General features: G+C 42.9%; 1 protein-coding gene and 1 long non-coding RNA gene across 2 annotated transcripts in view; one reads left to right on the forward strand and one right to left on the reverse strand.

Moving 5' to 3' along the window:
* Positions 1–18,405, forward strand: part of nrg1 (neuregulin 1) — an 835,600-nt gene that overhangs the window by 451,415 nt on the left and 365,780 nt on the right. The window lies entirely within an intron of this gene.
* Positions 931–17,219, reverse strand: LOC148139903 (uncharacterized). Its single transcript, XR_015753368.1, has 3 exons — positions 17,057–17,219; positions 15,737–15,863; positions 931–1,050 (listed from the first exon to the last, which is right to left on the reverse strand). It is a non-coding gene; the product is annotated as an uncharacterized LOC148139903 (long non-coding RNA).

Consider the following 18,405-nt stretch of genomic DNA (forward strand, 5'->3'; position numbering starts at 1 on the left):
ACCAGATGGAATGTGCAGAGAAGTGGCAGATGGAGTTTAATTAAGATAAATGCAAGGTGCTGCATTTTGGGAAAGAAAACCTATTCAGGATGTATACACGTAATGGAAAGGTCCTAGAGAGTGTTGCTGAACAAAGAGACCTTGGAGTGCAGGTTCATAGCTCCTTGAAAGTGGAGTCGCAGGTAGATAGGATAGTGAAGAAGGCGTTTGGTATGCTTTCCTTTATTGGTCAGAGTATTGAGTACAGGAGTTGGGAGGTCATGTTGCGGCTGTACAGGACATTGGTTAGGCCACTGTTGGAATATTGCGTTCAATTCTGGTCCCTTTCCTATTGGAAAGATGTTGTGAAACTTGAAAGGGTTCAGAAAAGATTTACAAGGATGTTGCCAGGGTTGGAGGATTTGAGTTATAGGGAGACGCGGAACAAGCTGGGGCTGTTTTCCCTGGAGCATCGGAGGCTGAGGGGTGACCTTATAGAGGTTTACAAAATTATGAGGAGCATGGATAGGATAAATAGACAAAGTCTTTTCACTGGGGTCGGGGAGTCCAGAACTAGAGGGCATAGGTTTAGGGTGAGAGGGAAAAGATATAAAAGAGACCTAAGGGGCAACCTTTTCATACATAGGGTGGTACGTGTATGGAATGAGCTGCCAGAGGAAGTGGTGGAGGCTGGTACAATTGCAACATTTAAGAGGCATTTAGATGTGTATATGAATAGGAAGGGTTTGGAGGGATATGGGCCGGGTGCTGGCAGGTGGGTCTAGATTGGGTTGGGATATCTGGTTGGCATGAACGGGTTGGACCAAAGTGTCTGTTTCCATGCTTAATGACTCTATGACTCTATTTGAAAATGGTTGTGATCACTGTGAAAACAGGTTGGGAGGTGCGGAGAGCAGACCTGTGAGAGATGTTGTTAGTTTAGTTGTTGGCAGCTGCTATAACCCAGTCAGAGTTCCATGATGGTCATTGTTGTCTTGGAGCGTATGACCTCGAAACTTCAGCTCGCAATCCCACTTGGGGTCTCAGGTCCCCACTTTGGGAAGCCCTGATCTAAAGTTTAAGGGAACAAGAATGGAAAATTCAGAGGGACATTGACCATACAGTTACCAACCAAGCTAAAATGAAGAAAGACACAATTTGAACAGAAATAAAATTGAGAGAGATGAATAAACAGTGATCAATCTATTGATGGATGTTTACACTTTTGGGCAATTGTACTCTGAGTTGCTCCAGGAAACAGAAATGCTTAGCATGCCCTACTCGTATGTCCAAGTAGGGCTTGGACTGTATCAAATTACTGGACGAGTACATGGAACTATAAACTTTATCCTCAAGAATCCCTACAATGCAGAAAGAGGTCTGTTGGCCCATCATGTCTGCAGTGACCCTCTGAAGAGCATTCCAGCCAAACCAAGCCCCAGACCCCATTGTTGAACGTTTGCACATACCAAGCCAATCCACCTAGCCTGAACATTACAGATAATTTAGCTTGGCCGACCCACCTAAACTGCACATCTTTGAAATATGAGAAGAAACCAGAGCACCCAGAGGACACCCACACAGACCCAAGGAGAACTTGCAAACCCTACATAGATGTTCGCCCGAGGCTGTGATCGAATTCAGGCCGCTGGCGCTGTGTGGAAGCAGTACTAAGCACTATGACACTGTGCCACCCACTATTTCAGTGCTGCCAACAGCTGTTCAAAGGTTGAGAATATATCTCATGACAACATTGATATGAGAAGCCAGCGTGTGATTCTCCATCAATACAAATTGACCCTCAGATTCCCTGTATCTCAATGATAAGGCATACTGGCCATTGATTCCATTCCTCCAAGTGATTTCCTGCTGAGATTGTGAGGTTGGGGTTCGATGGGATGGGTGGGGCAGGAAGGGGTAGGCGGTGGTGTGGTTGTCCTGGGACAGTGTCGATGGAATTTCAGAACCAATGTTTTCAAACAATATAAATTGAAATGATAATTTAAGCCGAGACCTTAATAATCAGAGACCTGCCAATTTTCTTGTTGCAACTTACAAACTTGTTGACTCGTGGGTTCTTTAAGTAAAATATAACAACCAAAGGAAGCATTAGAATAAACACTAACTCTTTGACAGAAGCTGCTCCTTCACAAAATAGGAAGAACTGATGTTGAGATTCACCAAAGAGATGAATGGAAAGGCTAAGAGAACAAAAACATGTAAAAAAAAATTCAAGGTAAAGGTCATTCCATGTAGCTAATACTCTGATAGCATCAACAACTGATAAACAAGTGGAAACAAATAATCAGCAAATCCTGATAAGTGGCTGGATTTTATCAATCATTCCTGAAGAGTTATGGCAGCAATGTCTGAGTGAGATCCACTTGGTTGATGGCTTTCCTTCCTTCAGTCCCAGTGCAGTCCCAAAGCTGGGGTGGAAAGGGTTGAATCATGGAGGCAAGTTGCAATGTCAAGCCTTGTGTTGCTTTGGATGTGGAAAGTTAAGCTGTTTAAGATGATTAGAAGATTTGATAAGATCCATAAAGAGCAGTGATTCCCTGCAAAGGGAAAGCCCAGATCCGAGCGTGCAGGCCACATGTGAGTGATGGTGATAGAGAGTTCCTGGGCAAGGAAATTGGGCATCAAGGGCAGGGCCACGGTGGTCATCAGGTTCCTGCACCTCCAGCTACCACCCCAACATCCTGATGCCGGGTCCCTCAATCAAACTGCAGGTGCCGTTGAATGACTCTTGCCACCGTGTTTGCTAATTGGGATTCCCACACTGTGAGTCTTTCACCCATGGTTGGGTGAATGCCAGCAATGGTGAGGTGAGGCCTTCAGGTTGGCACTTAGTGCCCTCTTAATGGCCTCAACAGGTGGCACGGCAAGAAGGCTATCCACCAGCCTTCCCATTACTGAACAAATTGGAGCAGAGTTGGAGAAACATCCAGATCCCCATTCATCACCATCCTGCATAATGAAATGCACTATCCAAACCAAACATGGCACCGGGAAGGCATTAAATCCCACACTTTACATCTAGAGTCATACAGCACGGAAACAAACCCTTCAGCCCAATGTGTCCATGCTGACAAGTTTCCGAAACTAAACCCGTCCCATTTGCCAGTGTTTGGTCCATATCTCTCTCAACCTTTCCTAATCATGTACTTATCCAAATGTCTTTTAAATGTTGTAACTGTACCTGCGTCCACCACTTCCTCGCACAGTTCATTCCTAACATGAACCACCCTCTGTGTGAAAAAGTTACACCTCAGGTCCCTCATAAATCTTTCTCCTCTCACCTTAAAAATATGCCCCCTCCTTTTGAACTTCCCCACCTTAGGGAAAAGACTTTTGCCTTATCCATGAGGGACCTTATCCATGCCGCTCATGATTTTATAAACGTCTATCAGGTAACCCCTCAACCCAGTCAATTTTTATAACTTATGTCCTCCAGTTCCAGCAACATCCTGATGAATCTTTTCTGAACTCTCTCCAATTCTACAATACTCTTCCTAAAACAGGGCGACCAGATCTGTAAACAGTCCTCCAAAAGTGTCCTCACCAACACCCTGTACAACCTCAACATGCATCAACGACTTCTACTCAAAGGTCTAAGCAATGAAGACACGCATGTTAAATGCCTTCTTAACCACCCTGTCTAACTGTGATGTAACTGTCAAAGAACTATGTTCCTAAATCCCTAGGTTTCTCTGTTCGACAACACTTCATAGGGCCCTGCCATTAATTCTTTTACCGAATGCAATGCCTCATATTTATCCAAATTAAACTCCAGCTGCCAATCCTCAGCCCATTGGCCCAATTGATCAAGATCCCTTTGTAATCTTAGATAAGTTTCTTTACTGTCGACTATACCACCAATTTTGGTGTCATCCGCAAACTTACTGACCATGCCTCCTAAATTATCATCCAACTTTTTTGAAATTTTTATTTTATTCTTTTTCTTTTTCTTCTCCTTGTCCTTTCTTTTTCTCATGCTTATTTCTCTCCAGCATCCATGTCGTGCCTGTGTAGGTGTAGGACACAGTGGGGAAACATCGAGTGCAGAAAATTTTATTTGCATTCCACCACCAGGGAAAAGAAGGAAAAAAATTCACCAGAGCGGCCAGTGACAAGCAGTGCCCCGTTCTTTTAGGGCAAAGCCTGCATAAATGAAAGAGTGAAGGGGATGGCAGGGCTTACCAAACCGTTTATATAAATGACAAGCAAAAGTGGACCCAGCACTGATCCTGATGGAACACCACTGGTCACAGGCCTCCTGTCTGAAAAACAAGCCTCAAGCACAATTAGTGACTTGACATTACCAGCCCTTGGTAAAACGCATGTACAAGCCTTATCTGAAAATTATATAAATGCATTGCCTGAAAGAGAAACACAATTGACAGTACCATTTTAAAGGGATTTGATTATATAAAGAGGTATGTGTGATGCATTCAATGACCGCTGAGTGACTGAGAACACTGTGTAGCTAGAGGTGGACACTAAGGGTGTGGTCAGCAGCAAAACATACAGAAATGTTGTGATAGAATTGGAAAAGAATACTTTCTGGACAGTGTAGAAAGTGCGTTGGACTTCTTTTTGCATGTTTCTATTGTTACGACATGGTGGTGAATCCTTCTGTTTATTAAACCAAACATCCAGAAAAGCTCACCTCACCTTGTAATGTTTTAAAATATGAGGGACAGAGAACTCCCAAATTTCACTATTTAAAGAAAATAATCTCAATTTATTACTTAACTCTAAAAGTGAACATTAAAGAACAACTATTTATAACTCTAAGCCCCCTTTCTATTATCTACCTCCAACTCTATAACAATATACTGATGCAATAAAAAGCAGTTATTACAATTACATCAACTTAATTTCAAAACCACACAGTGGCTGTCATCATTGACTTCTGTCTTCTTCTGGCTGAAGACCTCTCTGGGTCATCTTCTTTCTTTTTATTGTGAAGATATTTCATATGAAAAAGGTACCTTTGATAGAAAGTGTTTTGCTGGCAGTTACATTGTCGATGGCAGTTGGTCTCTCTCTGTCTAACTTTCAAAATGCCTGTTTCTTTATACCTCAAACATTAGATCATCTCATTGGTTTGTGGTTGGCAAAAACAATAAATTCAAACTCAATTGGGTTTTACTATCCTGGGGCATATTTAAACTGATTGGTTCAATTCAAATTGTTGTCAAAACAGCAACCAAAACTCAGGTATCCATTTCACATTCAAATGTTACATGTTTCCAATTTTCCAGTACATTCTGAGACTGCTAGCTAGTCATACAACTGGTGCTTGTAAGGTCTCAGTGCAAAACAGCATTCTCTCTCTCTTAAAGATACAGTGCACGCCTTCAACTTCAGAACACTATGCATCTTTCAAAGAGGCAGCAGAGGTATAAAAAGTTTTCCTCAACATTGTCTGATTCTACCTGATGATTGTTGTTTCTTATTTTATTCATGTTCACAATTCAAGTGTGTTCAGCTGCAGCTCCTGATTTGCCAAATGGAGCAGCTAAATGGACTCACTATAGAGCATCATTGAGGCTGTGATTGCACATTTAATGAGCTGGGCACATCACAAGGAAACACTATGCAGACAGAAAAGTGATGGGTGACCACCATGAAGACTAGTAAGCATCGGCAGGTAGTTCCCTGTGGCCATTTTCCTTTCAAAAGGATATGCTTTGTTGAATGCTGTTGGGGTGGAATGGCCCCTCAGGGTAAATCAACAACAGCAGCCAGATCAGTGGCACCACAACTGGCTCTGTTGTACAGCAGGTAGGGTGGAAGTGGAAGTAAGCAGAAATGATAGGGGACTCAATAGTCAGGGGAGAAAGTGAGGTCTGCAGATGCTGGAGATCAGAGCTGAAAATGTGTTGCTGGAAAAGCGCAGCAGGTCAGGCAGCATCCAGGGAACAGGAGAATTGACGTTTCAGGCATAAGCCCTTCTTCATTCCTGAAGAAGGGCTTATGCCCGAAACGTCGATTCTCCTGTTCCCTGGATGCTGCCTGACCTGCTGCGCTTTTCCAGCAACACATTTTCAGCTCAATAGTCAGGGGCACAAACAGGCATTTCTGTGGCTGCAAGCAAGACTCCAGGATGGTGTAATGTCTCCCTGATGCCTCTGAGCAGGCACTGGATATTCTGAAAGGGGACAGTGAGTTGCCAGATGTCATGGTCCATATTGGTACCAACGACATAGGCAGAAAAAGAGATGGTAGGTATTTAGGGAGTTAGATAGGAAGTTGAAAAGCAGGACTCTATGGTTAGACTCTCAGGATTTCTCCCTAAGCCACATACATGTGAGGCCAGAAATAGGAAGATAATGCAATTGAATGAGTGGCTAAAGAGCTGGTAGAGGATGGAGGGCTTCAGATATGTGGTTCTATGAGATCTCTTCCAGAACAGGAGGGATCTGCACAAAAGAACAAGCTGCACCTGAACTGAAGATGCACCAATATTCTTGCAGGGAGGTTTGTTAGTGCCACTTGGGATGGTTAACTCACGGGATGGAAAATGGAGAGGTTGGTCAGCATGTGGAGTGATTGAGGAGAAGGTAGAGGTGAAGGCAAATATGTCTAACAGGAAGAACAGATAGTCAGGTTCATGAACACGATGATACTGAGAATCTGAAGTGTTTTATTTTAGTGCAAGAAATAACAGATAAGGCAGAATAGCTTAGAGCCAAGATTAGTACATGGAACAATGCAGTTGTAGCCATTACAGAAACTTGATTGAGTGAAGGGTAGGACTGGCAGCTCAACGTTCTCGGGTTTCAGGTGAGATAAAGAGGAATATAAAATGGATGGGGGAGTTCCATAACCGATTAAGAAGAATGTCACAGCAGCACTAAGAGAGGACATCTTGGAGGGCCTCATCCAGAGTGGCCTTATGGGGAGAACTCAGGAATAAGAAAGATGCAACCACTGTGTTGGGATTATACTATAGACATCCCAATTGCCAGTGTGAGAAACAAAGGAACAGATATGTAGGCAGATTGTGGAAAGATGTAAATGCAACAGGGTTTTTGTTGTGGGTGAGTTTGACATGAAAGTTTAGTCAAAAAGAGAAAGGAAGCTCATTTAAGGTTTAGGAAACTGAAATCAAACACGGCCCTTGAGGAGTATAAGAGGAAGTTTCTGTAGCTGTGATATCTCTCTGATTAGTAGTGCTACACCCCCTCCTCTTTCTCCCCACTCCCAATCTTTTTAAATGCTCTAAACCCTGGAACATCCAGCAACCATTCCTGCCCCTGAGAAACCCATGTTTCTGTTATGGGCACAACACCATAGCACCAGGTACTGATCCATGCTCTAAGTTCATCACTTTTATTTCTGATACTCCTTGCGTTAAAGCAAACACAATTTAACTGATCCCTTGGTTCCTTCCCAGGAAAATCCTTTCCACGAGCTGGTCTACCTCTTGCTAGTGCCTCATCTGCACCAACTCTCACCTCCGGTATACAGCTCAGGTTCCCACCCCCCTGCCATACTAGTTTAAACCTTCTCGAACTACTCGAGCAAACCTTCCACCCAGGACATTGGTCCCCTTCCAGTTCAGATGCAACCCGTCCTTCTTGTACAGGTCCCACCTTCCCCAGAAGGCATCCTAATTATCTACATATCTGAAGCCCTCCCTCCTACACCAGCTGCGCAGCCACGTGTTAAGCTGTGCCCGCTCCCTGTTCCTCGCATCGCTAAAGAAAGAGGATCTGTTGGGTGTCTGAAAACATTAAGACAGATAGATCTCCATGGCATTGTAGGATCTGTCCCATGATACTCAGGGAGGCATGGGAAGAGTTTGCTGAGACGTTGACAGAGATCTTTGCTTCCTTTTTAGCCACAGGCAAGATCCCAGAAGCATGGTGAAGAGAAGGGAAACAGGCATAATCCAGGAAACGACAGGTTGGGGAGCTTTGCATCAGTGCTGGAGAAATTAATGGAGAAGATTCTCAGGGACAGGATTTGCTTGCAGTTGGAGGAGAATGGACTTATTTGGGTTAGTCAACATGACTTTACTCAAGGGAGGTCTTGTCTTATAAACTTGACTGAGTTTTTATTTAAGGAAGTAACAAAGATAATTGAGGAGGGTAGGGCAGTGGATGCTGTATATATGGAAATTACTCAAGTATTTGACAAGGTCCCTCATGGTATGCTGGTTCAGAAGTTTAAATCACATGGAGCCCATTGTGAGCTGGCACATTAGGTTAAAAAGTGGCTTGGTCATAGAAGACTGAGAGTGGTTGTGGAGGGGTGTTTTTCTGACTGGAGATCTGTGACCAGTGGTATTCTGCAAGGATCTGTCTTGGACCTCTGTTGTTTGTAATTTTATATAAATGTTTTGGAAGAAAATGTGGGTGGTCTCGTTTCTAAGTTTACAGATGACATGAAAGTTGGTGGAGTTGTAAATAGTGAGGACAGTTAACAAATGATATTGCAGGATGTCGATCAATTACAATGTTAGGCAGATAAATGGCAAATGGAGGTTAATCCTAACAAGTATGAGGTGATGCACTTTAGGAGGTCAAATCACAAGGGGAAAGTACGCTTTAAATGGCAGCACCCGTGGCAGCATTGATATACAGAGGGAGTTTGGGGTACAAGTCCATAGTTCCCTGAAAGTGGCAACACGAGTGGATAAAGTGAAAAGAAGGCACACAGCATGTTTGTCTTCATCAATTAGGGCATTGACTATAAAAGTTGGTAAATCATGTTGCAACTGTTTAAGACTTTAGTTGGGCCACATTTGGATTAATGCATACCGTTCCAGTTGCCACACTGTAGGAAGGATATGGAGGATTTGGAAAGGGTGTCAAAGAGATTTACTAGGATGTTGCCTGGATTGGAGTGTATTAGCTATAAGGAGAGGTTAGACAAACTTGAATTGCCTTCACTAGAGTGTCAGAGGCCGAGGGGCTCCCTGATAGAAGCATATAAAATGATGAGAGACATGGAAAGGATGGATAGTCGGGATGTTTTTCCAAGAGTGGAAATGTCAAATACTAGGGGGTATAGGTTTAAGGTGAGAGGGCAAACATTTAAAGGAGATGTGCAAGTGAAGTTTTTTATGCAGGGGGTGGTAGGTGCCTGGAATGGGCTGCTTGGGGAGGTAGTAGAAGCAAATTTGATAGCAAAGTTTCAGAGACGTTTAGACAGATACGTGACCAGGCAGGGGATAGAGTGATACAGAACGTGTGCAGACAGATGAGATTAGTTTATTATGGTTGGCACAGTGGTGGGCCGAAGGGTCTGTTCCTGTGCTGTACGGTTCTGTGTTCTGTGTTCACATAAGAAATTTAATCAGTAGAATGGTAAGCTTTACATTTCCTATTTGAGTGATATAATTAAAAAGTAGTTGGTCCTGAGACATAGCTCTGTTTGTTCTACTTTTATTGATTAATAAACAAGCAGCTTATAATTTAGAATTCACTATGTTGGCATCTGATTCTCGGCTAAATCTATGTGATTCTTGACAGAGAATTTTTAAAGGCATTTTTTCAGGGGATACAGGTATCACTGGCTCGGCCTAAATGTATTGTTTAATCCTGATTGACCTTGAAAGGTAGTGGTGAGCCACAACCTTGAACTGCTGCTGTAGATGGTGTGCCTCCATTTTGTACTGTACAAGCCAGAAATCTGCCAATATCGTAACATTCAGGGAACAGACACTTCCAAGGGGTTGCTACATTTCACTGTTCCGACATGTTTGTTACTTTCAGTCCTGCCTAGCTATAAGGGTGGTACGTAAAGAGGAGGCTGGAAGAACACAGCAAGCCAGGCAGCATCAGGAGGTGGCGAAGTCAACGTTTCGGATGTAACCCTTCTTCAGGACTGGTGTGGATGTAGGGGGAGCTACAGATAAGGAGGGTGGGGTTTGGGTGGGGAGGGGGGGGCGGGGTGGTGAGGTGGGGATAGGCGAACACAGGTAGAGGGTTTGACCTAGTTGGTTGATGGGCAGAATGAATCTGTTAGTAGCTAGAAGGAAGGGTTGGCCAGAGTAATGGAAGGGAGGGGGTGGGGGGGGGGAAGGAGTTGGGAGATTGGAAGGGAGGTTATTTGAAATTGGTAAACTTGAACGTTGAGTCCTCCAGGTTGTAGGCTGCCCAGGCAGACGATGAGGTGTTGTTCCTCCAATTTATAGTCTGATTCGCTGTGGTAACGGAGGAAGTCGAAGATGGTCATGTCAGAAAGGGAATGGGAGGGGAATTAAAATGGGTGGTGACTGGGAGGTTCTGATGGAAACATGCCATGAGGCTTCAGGTGGTGGTTAGTAGCATTGCTTCTTAAGATAGCTCATTATTCTCCAGTTACACATTTTCTTTAGACTTCGAAGATTGGCATATTGATTCTATTCCTGCCAATGTGAGATATCTTCCATGTTCTTCACAAAGGACTTTATTCATACTGGAATAGGTAGTTGATCCATAGCTGTATATGTGGATGGACCTAACTCCATACACTGTAGCAGTTCAAGGATGCAGCTCATTACCGACATATCAAAGGCAATAAATGGATACCCACACTTCCGTGAATGAATTTCAAAATTCATGACTTGTCTTCTTGCTGATATTATGAATGCTTCTTATGCCAAGATAAAAATCACACAACACCAGGTTATAGTCCAACAGGTTTAATTGGAAGCACATTAGCTTTCGGAGCGACGCTCCTTCATCAGGTGATAGTGGAGGGCTCAATCCTAACACAGAATTTATAGCAAACATTTACAGTAACTGAAATTATACATTGAAAAATTGATTGTCTGTTAAGCCTTTCCTCTGTTAGAATACAGTGATAGTTTCACTTCTTTCATGTGTAAATCACAAAACCTTTTTATATAAAAAGTTTTATTCTCGGGTTAGCTGTTAACAATGGTGATAGCTAAACAATATGTTGAAGGTGTTGGCCCCCTGTGTTCTCTGTCTATGCCATGATGTTTAGATTGATTCTAATCTAAAAAGTGAGATAATGGAGTTTTACATAAATTCATGCAGTTTTTGAGCTCAGAGTTCTACATGAATTCATGCAGTTTTTGAGCAAAGTACAATGTAACCCTGCAAGTACAAATTCACCCACAAAATATATGTCTGCATGTGGGTCTTTGTCTGTCTCTGTGTGTGTGTCTGTCTGGTTTGGGGGTTGTGAGTGTGAGAAAGTGTAGGTGTGTGTGTGTAGTGAGTGCAGAGTGTCTTAAGTCTGTGAGGGGGTGCATGTGTGAGTGTGGGAGTGTGTGTGTCTGTAAGGGTGTGTGTGGGTGTCTGTGTGCACGTCTGTGTGTATGTGTGTCTGTGTGTATGTGTGTATAGGAGTGCCTGTGTGTGTGTGTGTGTAAGAGTATCTGTGTGTGTGTGTATCGTGCAATGGTGATCACCTGTAATGTGACATGAACCCAAGGTCATGGTTGAGGCCCTCCCTATTGGTACCGAACTTAGCTATCAGCCTCTGCTCGACCACTTTTCTCTGCCCAACATTTCAACTCCCCCTCCCACTCTGCCAAGGACACGGAGGTCCTGGGCCTCCTTCACCGCCGCTCCCTCACCACCAGACGTCTGGAGGAAGAACGCCTCATCTTCCGCCTCGGAATACTTCAACCCCAGGGCATCAATATGGACTTCAACAGCTTCCTCATTTCCCCTTCCCCCACCTCATCCTAGTTTCAAACTTCCAGCTCCGCACTGTCCCCTTGACCTGTCCGGACTTGTCCGACCTGCCTAGCTCCTTTTCCACCTATCCACTCCACCCTCTCCTCAATGACCTATCACCTTCATCTCCTCCCCCACTCACCTATTGTACTCTATGCTACTTTCTCCCCACCCCCACCCCCACCCTCCTCTAGCTTATCTCTCCACGCTTCAGGCTCTCTGCCTTTATTCCTGATGAAGGGCTTTTGCCCGAAACGTCGATTTTGCTGCTCGTCGGATGCTGCCTGAATTGCTGTGCTCTTCCAGCACCACTGATCCAGAATCTGGTTTCCAGCATCTGCAGTCATTGTTTTTACCACTTTTCTCGGCTGCCTGTCCCGAAGTCCACCTTGGAGGATGGTCACCCGAAGGTCCGAGGCTGAATGTCCTGGACCACTGAAGTGTTCCCCAACTGGGAGGGAACCCTCCTGTCTGTTGATTGTTGTGTGGTGCCTATTTCCCACATACACAAAGACATGCACACAGACACCCACACACACCCTTACAGACACACACACTCCCACACTCACACATGCACCCCCTCACAGACTTGAGACACTCTGCACTCACTACACACAGGAGAAAGTGAGGTCTGCAGATGCTGGAGATCAAAGTTGAAACTTTATTGCTGGAACAGCACAGCAGGTCAGGCAGCATCCAGGGAACGGGAGATTCGACGTTTCGGGCATAGGCCCTTCTTCAGGATTCCTGAAGAAGGGCCTATGCCCGAAACGTCGAATCTCCCGTTCCCTGGATGCTGCCTGACCTGCTGTGCTGTTCCAGCAATAAAGTTTCAACTCACTACACACACACACACTTTCTTACACTCACAACCCCCAACTCAAACAGACACAGACACACAGACAGACAAAGACCCACATGCACACATATACTTTGTGGGGTGAATTTGTACTTGCAGGGTTACATTGTACTTTGCTCAAAAACTGCATGAATTCATGTAGAACTCTGAGCTATCACTGTATTCTAACAGATGAAAGGCTTAACAGACAATCAATTTTTCAATGTATAATTTCAGTTACATCGCTCCGAATGCTAGTGTGCTTCCATTAAACCTGTTGGACTATAACCTGGTATTGTGTGATTTTTAAATTTGTACACCCCAGTCCAACACCGGCATCTCCAAATTATGCCAAGATAGCTAGTCTCAATGAATTCTGTCTACTGCTTGGGTTACAGTATGAGTCCAATGTCAGTCTAGGGAGCCCTATGTACTCTCCTAACAGTGGCTGTACAATAACCAACTGTCCTTTGACCAATTGTTCCCAGACTGATTGTTCCTTGACCACTGGTCCTCACCTTTAATTATTCTTACTCTTTCCATTATTTGGAAGATGCTTTGTGCCATCTCTGGAGTTCATGCTCGAGGGAAAATTCTTGACTGTGAAGTACATAAAAGTTGTCTACTGTCGGAAACCCCTTTTACTGCAGGGTTATGTGCTGGACCTCCTGGACTATTGGGTTCCATTACTGTAGGCTGTTAGCAGTTTTTCTTCAATCATTGTATACTATCTGATAATATTGTGAAATTCGCTGTTGTATCAAGCATGGAGATACTTGTGCACATAAGAGTCCTTTGTTACTAGGCCTACTTAACCAGAGAATACCATTGGCTTTTCTTCTGTAGCCAATTTAAACTCTTGTACTTATATGTGTAAGTTTCCATTTGAGTTCTTGCTGCTCTGTGGCTGTATCCTACATAGATATATTTTCTATGATATACAGATACACTTCCATTTTAATACCAGGCACTGTTTTGCCAATGAAATTTATTTCAACAGCGCTGACAATAACTGTATCCAGTGCCTGTCCTACTTGCTGTGTTGGATTCTCATGTGTCTTTAGGGCTTTGTTTTATAGCAACTAAATAGATTCAGCTGATCTCCTATAATAGGGTTGATCCTTTCCTCCTAGGGTTCATCTGTGCTGCTTCTGGACTTTGGCTTCACTCGTGATCTGAATGGCTTTTGCTGCAGTTAAATCTTCCTTTGACTGATATAAATCTGACAAAGACTCATCAGTAATTCTAATAACAAATCTGTCTCTCATGAACTCTGACTTTAAATCAATATTTTCTTCTACTGATGAAATTATCTATGGATTCCTCTTGATGTTGAATTGTTCTTTCAAGAATTTTATTTGTTCTATGGTTGAAGTATTTGTCAAATTTGGAATTTAACCAAGTGTATTTACTGCACCTTGGCAAGACATAATGTCATCAGCTAGGTTCCTAATTACACACAACAAATGTATTTACTTGTTCAGTTTTGAGTTAGTAACCAGTTTGGAAGCAATTGTGTATCTGACCCATCTTTGAAATTAAATCTTCCTGACAATATTATTCCTGTTGCCAAGTCCTCCTTGTGTGAATATTTATTTTCCTTGTTTCAGTGCTTTTATTTCTGTAGTATAGCAACACTAATGCTGTAGTGGAGAATTGTCCCATGCTTTACCAGTAAAATGGATTATTTCCACCTTTGTATGGCTTCTCTAGATAAGTCTCACTTATCACAGTCTGTGTAAATGATTCCAATTTCCTTAGTGGCTTTACCAAATTAAACCCACTCTCTGAGGCTCTATAACATAAATCCCATTCCTTTAACAACTTTTTCTAGATGGTTTTCATTGGCAATGCTTCTAACTAATATTCCCTGTCACTTTCACAGTTTTTCACTGGATGGGCCCTGCTGTGTGCAGTTTCAATAAATCTTACGCACCTCCATCATGGTTTAATTTAGTTCTTCCTTTGTGACATTTCCAGGTCTGTGATCTCACTTTAAATTGCTTCTCTTGTCATAATTTGCCTTCTTGACTGCAGCTGTAAGCCCATAGCTTACCTCTAACTTTCTCTGTTGATATAAAATGGTTTTTAAAAAAACTCCATGCCTACCAGGGAATTCAACTTTACCCATGGAGCCTGTGATGTCCACTTTCACTCTGGCTGAATGTTGACTAAACAGTGTTTCTTCTCACCCTGTGCTATCTGTAACTTCCTGGGTGTAACCTTTGCCCCAGTTCCATGGAGATCCTTGCTCACTCTTTCTGCTACACCTCTCTTACCATGTCTGAGATACATTTAACCACAGATTATAGATTCTACATTTTTTTGAATCTTGCCACAAGGCTCTCTTCTATAAATTACTTGAACGTTTAGCTCTATTAGCCGCGCGAGCTCTGCCTGAAGAGTTTTCAGACCTCTGCCACTGCCAGCATATCGGAGGTGGCTAAGTAGAGACCACATTGCTTGCTGAAATTTTTAAAGCTGTATCCTGACTACTGCTCATCATGTTATGTGATGAATCTGATAGATCTGCTGCCACCCTCCTTTTTCCTTGGGAGGGATCGACAAATCATGCTTAATCAAGTGTGTCAGAGCAAAACCACGATGTAATCTAATGAGAGGTGTCTCTTGTTTTAAACAAGATGTCATTTACTACTTGACAGCAACCATATACAAGTTACAGTAAAATGGACAGTGTTGTGATGGAGGTTATAAGGAAGACAAAGGTAGCATGTCTATCACTTCTAAAATCCAGAGCTGTTCTCCCACCAAGTCTGTACGACATAGGTGCTTAAAACCACTCCTCCATATTAACCCTTTCAGACTCTTACATACTTGCATGATTGTTGTGGCAGTCCATCCATGGCTGATTTTCTCCAGGGTCAGATCACAAACCATCACATTTATGACGATGAAAGCTGGAGTTGAACTGACCTCCACACACTCAGGCTTTGTGGGCCAGAATGTGACAGAGGGAGTATGCAGCAAATTAGATGGTAGGGCTGACAACAGTGTTAGGGCCCTCATCTCAACTTTCCTACTGCTCAGCGTCCCTTATTCCCAAACCCAGGGGTGCCTGGTGTGTTATGTCAGAACAGATCATCTATCCATTGGAGATCCATATACGAAATCTGCTTCAGATTATTGCACAAGTGGCAAGATTGAAAATTGGCACAGCCCACGCGGCATTTTTAATAGCTTGTGACATTCTCACTGACCGATTCGCAGGTTAAACTTGTCAAGAGAATGATTACAACTCACGTACAACGAGTTGTTGACTGAGATGGCCACAGCAGTGTAAGAAGCACACAATCAGCTTTTCTGCTAACAAGCTAATTAGGCTGACATGCAAACTTCTGATTGCATTAATGTATGAGTTGTAAACCTCGAATCTGAAGGTCAAGAGAAAAAGTAAGAAGCGAACACAGTCTGTGCATGAAAAATTGTTGAAAAATTCATTTGCATGCTACATTTTGCCACATGAGAAAAGGGGGAATATCTCTGAATCGAAAAATATGTGGATGTCTTCATCCCCTCCCAAAATAAAAAGAAACTACCCCCCCCCCATGAAAATAACATATCAAGCACACAGAATGCTGATGAGAGCCATTATCTTCACATGACGACCTTTTTAAACTTTCTCCCCCGTCTCCCTGTTGGAGAAATGTTATACTCATCAAATGACATCAGCGATTGAAACTGTAGCTTTCCCTCTTGGAAATTATTGGGAAATAACTCTGTGTTCCCCTATTCGGCAGTCAGCCATAGGATCATCGAAATCCTTGGTGCATTTTCCTTGTTACAGAGTGAAAATAAGAAGTCAAGAAATAGCCTATTGTATGCTCTGGCTCATTGATCTAGAGCTGAGCCTAGACTTGCACTTTGCCAAAGTCTGCCCCAAAGGTGATCTGATTTCACTCTGCTAATGGAGTGTTGCAAAGGGAGGAGAATTAATCTGAGCCTAGAGTTTTGGACATTTTTTCTGTTCCCACATTGAGCAATACCATGTCACATCTGCTAAACAAATTGAAACACAAAAGCTGTATGTTCACCCTAATTTGGACCCCTGCATTGTTAATACACTGGAGATTTATTTATTTGTGGGGAGTGAGGTTTAATATCCTCAATGAAAGACAAACCACTGAGTAATACTGAGCACATACAGTACTCGTGAGCAATAGCACGAGTAATTTATTTTTCGTAAAACAACAGTTCCTGACATGTAATCTAGTGATGAAACACTTTGATATGCACTCTGGGAGCTGACTCCTTGTAAAAGGTTGTTGGGTTTTTGCCATTTTCCTGTAAACCTGCTGTTCAGCCCCTGAAAAAGATAATTATTTTACAATTCTTTGTGAAGCGTGAGTTCACTGGGTTGGGTTTTATCAGCCCTCTGGTAATGGGCTGGGAGATACTGGCTCATAAATGGCATAGGAAGGTGGGAAGGAATAGCCATCTATTTCCAGCTATGACTGCCACCTTAGACAGCAGAGAATAAGGTAACGAATGGGCCTCCTGGCACATAAATGACCAATTAGGACTCTCTTCCTGCTGTAATTTTGCTTACGTTTTGCTAGTTAATTACCTGCTGCGACATAGAGGCCCCACATCCCACTGAAGACTTTGTGTTTGATCCTCTGCTGCTACCAGTAAATTCCAGCCTGTATTTTAGTTGGCATCGCAATGCCACAAGTAAGCTGGGATTCATCTAAGTCACTCAATCTGCACTCGAAGCCTGTTTCGACAAGTAAATAATCAACAGCATTAACTTGAATAAACATCGACCGTGACTCAATACAAACATGCCTTGTTTGAAAAGACATATTTCTCCAGTGTCTTCATCATATCCTACGTCAATATCTTTATACCCTGTAATGCAATAAATTAGAACTTTAGTGATTGCAGTTTTTTTGGCTAAACCCCACAGCCATTTATTGCACAGCAAGATTTCCAGAGATGAACGGCTGGCCAATCCAGTTTGGATCAGGATAGTTGAGGGAGAAGAATAAGTAAAGAGGTCTGAAATTCTAACGGTTAACTGATAGCCAGCCCCTCTGAAGGTGCAACCTTTTTAAAAATCTTATTTGGGAATGATGCAATGTCTGAGCGGGTTCAATATTGATTAACCAGGTTTTGTCTGAGCATGGAAGGGGAAAATAAATATAGGAAAGAACTTCCATTTATACAGCATGTTTCATAACTGCAGGAAGTTCCAACTTGCTATACAGCCAACATGGTACTCTTTGTATTGTAGTCACTGTTGTAAAATAGGAGACACACCAGTCAACATGCACTCAGCAGGCTTCCATACAGAAATGAAGTCATGGCCAGATAGCTGTTTTGGTCATGCTAGCTGGGAATAAATATTGTCCAGGTCATCCCCCACCACCACTCACCCCAACCCTTCTTTGAAATAGTACTGTGGGATATTTTATGTCTACTTGAATAGGCAATGAGGGACCATATTTAATGTCACATCTGATGTTAAACTTGTGGTAATGCAGCATTCCCTCAGTACGGTACTACAGTGTCAGTCTGGATCATGTGCACATTCTCTAGCCATTACTGATCAACAAGGTCATCCTAGAACTTTTTGAGAGCAAATGTTTCTTGTTTACAGCAGTTCCTGTAAGCCTTCAATAAACACATATCTAAACTCAATGAATGACCCGCTGATTATCTTTACAACATAATTTCGTCAGCAAATGAGTTTCCAGTAAGCTATTACTTTACATCCTCCTCGTATATTAGTGGCATTCCTACCGCTATCACTTAGTCACATCCATTTTTGATTAACTTTTCTGCTCATCGAGGGCATAGATACTCTTTGCTGTGGTGGCACATTATTTGCAACCAATATGCACATAAAGTAGTGCCACTTTATGTGCAGGATGGGCAAGGCACTGTGGAAATGTCCCTGTACTCTGCTCCTGT

Source organism: Chiloscyllium plagiosum, unplaced genomic scaffold, assembly GCF_037043375.1.
Source record: "Chiloscyllium plagiosum isolate Xiang-an unplaced genomic scaffold, Cpla_swu_hap1 HiC_scaffold_36, whole genome shotgun sequence".
Taxonomy (NCBI): Eukaryota; Metazoa; Chordata; class Chondrichthyes; order Orectolobiformes; family Hemiscylliidae; genus Chiloscyllium; species Chiloscyllium plagiosum.